Below are 5475 nucleotides of genomic sequence, written 5' to 3'. Positions count from 1 at the left end.
CTGGATTTTCAGAACCTATAGTGATTCTGGCCTGCAGAGGTTACCCAGGGAGTCTTCCAGGAAATGTGCTGTGTCTGAGCAAGGAAAAGGAGGCTGATTCCAGATGCTATCTAGAGTTCACTGTGTTCCTTGAGGGAATCCCTTTCCCTCTCTGGGCTTCTTCTTTCTCATCAACACTGGGTCACTGGGAAAAAGTGATCTCCAGTCACCCTCTTGACTCTGACAGGCTGTCATTGTTCTTTGCACATTTCTCTGCAGCTCAGTCTTCCCTTCAGCACCATGGAAGGTGATCAGAACCTCCCAGGATGCTGCCAAACTGAGCAAGTCATCAGTCAGATCCTTCTCTCTTGATGTCTGCTGAGGACACACAGGGCAGAAGATCTCTGGAGTGTGTCTGTGAGTAATATCCAGTACTCCATGTTCCTGTGGGGTCCTGCCTACTACTGCTGCTTCCACCAAAAATCTGCTGCTTTTGAATCTGTAACTCTCCCACCTGAGTCAGCTAAGATTGGACCCTTAAGAGGGAAGTGCAGGAGACTCCACAGAGGGAGGAGAGAAGAATGTGGAGTCTTACTGAGTCTATCCACCACCTGGATTTCTTTAATACCTCTTCTCAACTCCTTCAACCAATCTTCCTCTGTCCTGGATGAAGTGAGTCAAGATTCCCAGGCAGCATTGACAGCATGGTGTGTTGCTAAGGCATTGTGGGATCCTTTTGAAGTAGTTCAGTGTCAGGGAACCATTCATTCTCTTCTGTGTGAGCCCTGTTCCTCTTCGTATGGGAATATTTGGCTGAATGAGTTCATTCCCATGTCACTGTCCCTCAGTTGTCAGTTTGTTCAGGTAGTCCACACATTTTGAATTCATTTTACCTTTTTCATCCAATATGTGATAAATGAGGAGAGGAGCTCTTCATGCACTTCCTCCTTTTTTTTTCCAGTGGCTACAAGACAAAAATTTAATGAAAATTGGTCAGTGACTGTGTGTAATTCATGGGGCTAAAGTTACATGGGACTGTTACAGAAATTTAAAACAGACTAGATGCTGAAGTAAATGTTACATGTTATCATTATCTGATTCATTTTCTTCCTTCAAAGATTCCTTAGCATATTTCTCTGCTTCTTCCCTTATACTTTTGGAACAATTTTATGTCTTCCTTTAGTTAATTCACCAACCCACCTGAACTCTAGTTCAAAAGCTTTATCTTTAACTTCATCATGTACTATGTACATTAATTTTGCAACTTCTTTAACAACATCACAGCAGGTAATTTCTTTCATCTGAAGTTTTTCTATTTCTATCTTTGCAGCTTGCCTGGCTTTGCCAATGGCACAGTTCCAATAACCATATGAAACACCTGATGGGTCAATCATGTAGAGTTGCGCACCATCATTCACACTGTAAGATCCTAACGTGAAACTGCAGCCAAAGGTCTAACAGCACTGTAGAGTGTATAAGCGTGTATGTACATGGCCACTCTGTCTGCAAGATGTTTTAGTGGAATGTTGTAGCCAAATTTGGATCTAAAGTTGGAAGCTTCTTCTCTTGCTTGCTATGTCTGCTAAAGAACGAGCATCTGCCAACAAACCTGCTACGGCCATTCCAACATGCCGATCAACATTAAAAAGTCATTTATTAGAACCTTCTTCATAAAGTTTAGACAGCACTAATTTTTCTACGCCAAAGACAACACCATCTTTACATCTGATCCCAATAGTTACTATTTTCTACAGGCTTCGTAGCATATTCAACTTGAAAAACTCTTCCATCAGGAGAGAATGTAGAAGCTGACAGGTCATACTCAGTGCCGATGGAGCTCATTGAGTTAAAACCACCAGGATGCGCAGGCCAGTTCCTCCCTTTGATGGAACCTTCCAGACCACCTGAGAGGCAGGCAGGGTCAAAATGATGACATCAATGTGGAGAAGAGATAATCAGCCTCCAGTCTGGAAGTCACACTAGAAATTTATTTTGGGTTTTAATGTTTAGCAAACTTTACTTCATGTTTGATTGGTGGAGTCTCAACTCTCTTCTTCCTCCCTGCTCAGTGGATGAACTCCTGAAATGACACCTGACATCACACTTCATTTTCACCATGGAAGCCTATTCACTGAGTTACCATTCAACAACTATGTCACCTTTGGGATACTCCAGCACATAAAATGTAACAACACTGTATGAACTTGCTTTTAAAACTAAATTCTCTCTTGAATACTCTTTCACAGTTTAAAGGCAGCTGCATTTGCATTCTGCCACATTATCCTAGGGAGATACATACTGACTTCTTAAAGTAATGCACTCTAGAGTGGGTAACACTGAAGGAGGAAAGGGAATAGAACTTTTAGTAACTCTGAAACATTGGCTCATTGAATCATACCTTCCTCATCATTATTTTCAAGCAGGAGGAAATTGGGCAAAAAGGAGAGATAGGATTGAAAGGTAAAGATTTATAGTGAAGTAATTCACTACCTGACATTATTAGAAGAAAACAGTCATCTAATTAGTGTTTACATTTAGATAGTAGTGTGGCTTATGATTTTAATTGTCATGCTCAAAATAATTGTTTTTCATTTTCCACTTGGAATATTTTAAAGGTTTTAAAATGTTTGAGTGATTCTCAAATCTTTGTGCCTAATGTAAAGGCAGCTATTATACTGTAGGGAAATTGAACAACAGCAGAGCAGTGTTAAAAACAAAGCTCAAACTGACATTAGTTCACAGGTGCCCCCTAAATCTGCATTGTGGCTATTTTGCTACTAGTTTTATGATGACTATAAATCAAATTCAACTCTCCAAGCTTAGTAAAGTACAGAAAGATCAGAAACCTGTCAGTCTTTTACTGGACTTTCATAATATATTTGGCTCATTGTGCCAGCCATGGTGGAACACACCTGTAGTTTCAGTGACTTGGGAGGTTGAGGCAGGAGTATCACGAATTTGAGTCCAAACTGTGCAACATAGGAAAACCTGTCTCACAGTAAGATTTAAAGGAGGCTGGGGATACAGTTGATGGCAGAGCACTTGCATGTGAGTAGCCCTTGAATCCCCAATACTGCAGGAAAAAAAATCATCATTATTATATGATAAGGAGATTTAATCCTAACATTATGTCTAGAATATTATTACAGAAAATAGACAATCCAAAAATGTACTGCTCCCACTCAGCAGTACTCAATAAGCTAGTGACTATCAACCTGTGAGCAGGGCAAGTGTGTGAGAGTCTATTTGCCATCCTCACAACACATGGAGGGGGTTGGGGATTCCCCACCATGGGAATTTTTCCCCAGTTTATACCACCATTTTACTAAAGCAGCTTGATTTTAATGGTTTTGAACACTTGGTATATTTAATGAGAGCTAAAACTCTTTATAAATATGAATTCATTAATAAATTTCCTCATTAATTAATATTCAATCTTATTGCTAAATTGGATATTTATTAGGTATCTGTTAAAGCAGAAAGATTTATTCACATTACCTTTAAATTATATCTACAGTTTTTCTGGTGAATCAACATAAACAAATTTGGAATAGTTATGTATCAAATGTCAAAACCATTCTTTATTGTTTAGGAATCCTATTTTCTGGAAGACAAACATGCCTAGGATTTAGTTATTATATACAAAATGATCAGCAACATGAACCAACATTACAGCTAGTTCATTAACGGAAAAATAAACATCTGATTTTCCATGCTATTCAACAGGCAGTGTGAGTAGAAGTGTATAACTTCAGAAGACAATGGTATCTTGTTGAACAAAGATTTAAAGGGTAAGTTCTTGTTTTGCTGGAAAATAAACATGCCAGTTTACCATCTATCCCAAACTTTTTTTCTTGACTGTACTGACCTGAATTTAGAAAGCTTCCATGATATTGATAAAATTAATTAAAGATAAATATCAAATTAAGTGCTATAAGTATTAGGATCCTCATAGCATTGATATCTTACGTAATAAATATAAGCACACCGACAATATCACTGAAGTTCAGAGAGGTGCAAGATTATAAGAGATCAAGTACTTGAGAAATTTTTTCTGTGATATTGTGTTCATAATTATTTCTCTGCTTGATTTACATTTTGAGCTATTTTAATTTTATGTAGCATAAAACAATGTCTTATGTGAATTTTATTTATATTAGGGATTTAACCCAGGGTACTCTTCCAGTAAGCTACATCCCCAGACTTTCTTTTTTTGAGATAGAATCTCACTAAGTTGCCTGGGCTGGCCCTGAACTTTCCATCCTCCCTCCTCAGCCTCCAAAGTAGCCCCTGGGATTGGGGGATTATGTTTTAAACTTCACCCAACTAAAATGAGGACTTTTATTTTTGTAATGATGATTTACCCCAAGGTTGCTTTACCACAGATCTGTATCTCCAGTTCTTTTTCTTTTTTTTTTATTTTGACACAAATTCTCACTAAATTGCTTAGAGCTTCACTAAGTTGCTGAGGGTGATCTCATACTTGTGAACCTACTATCTCTGCCTTCAAAGTTACTGGGATTACAGGCATGTGCCACTATCACCATCAAAATAAGAACTTTTAGTGATCATTGCACTAAAATGTCTTACAGTCTGAAATATATTTCATATAGATATTAGGTTTTCAAAAATTTAACTTAAATCCGTTTTCCCCCTCCCATCACAGGGCTGGAGATTGAGCCTACACCTTTGAGCACACTAGAAAAGTGCTCTACTTCTGAGATACATACCCTGTTCTCTACTTGAACTTTCTATGTATTTCTCTTTACACTGTAGGTCTTCCTGAAATACAGACCCAAGAACTATTTATCATTGGGATGTTCCTTATTCACACTTCTCACAAGACTTTTTTTTATATTATATATTTATTTTATTTGTTACTTACAAACCACTGTGTATAGTTATTATTTATTGCCATTAATTTAGATTTGAATAAAAATATGTTAAAATGATATTATTTACAGCCCCAAAGATGTTTTTCCTAAAATAATTTGTGTAAATCAGATGCACTATTCATTCATTTCTTAAATTGTCATGTTACATTAAATTAGGCTTGGCTTGAAGATGCCTCCACACTTGAGTCTAGGGTCTGCCAACTAGGTTAGTGCTCACATTACCTGAAAATCTAGTGCAGACGACACTCCTAACACAACAGAGTCTCAGAAATGGCAGCGCTGAGCTTGAGAATTGCAGAGTCCTAGGAGTGGGGCTCTTTGTGGTCTGGGAAGCTGTTTTCAGCTTCACTGTTCCTATTCATCAGTGCTGCCCTGTCACATGGGAGGCATAAGTTCTTTGAAGCTGTTCCAAACGTGGGGCTGACAAGTAAGTGGATCATTTTGTTTTTCTCTTCTTTTCCTTGTTTAAGTAACTCTGCTAAATTTAACATGTCTAAGGGATTTTCCTTTAACCTTAAAGTATGAAATAGAAACTAAAAGTTTATTTATTGTCAGTTAATTATGAGTTTGGGATATGTACATTTAAGGCCTATTCACATCC

At 37.8% G+C, this 5475-nt stretch overlaps 1 pseudogene; it reads right to left on the bottom strand.

The window, feature by feature from the left end:
* Nucleotides 1–993: 993 nt before the first annotated feature.
* On the bottom strand, nt 994–1821 carry LOC124962287 (proteasome subunit alpha type-3-like; annotated as a pseudogene).
* Between the last annotated feature and the right edge of the window lie 3654 nt (nt 1822–5475).

The sequence above is a fragment of the Sciurus carolinensis genome, chromosome 12 (assembly GCF_902686445.1).
Source record: "Sciurus carolinensis chromosome 12, mSciCar1.2, whole genome shotgun sequence".
Classification (NCBI taxonomy): domain Eukaryota; kingdom Metazoa; phylum Chordata; class Mammalia; order Rodentia; family Sciuridae; genus Sciurus; species Sciurus carolinensis.
The sequence above is the reverse complement of the archived record's forward strand: the minus strand, read 5'-3'. Positions and strand labels throughout refer to the sequence as shown.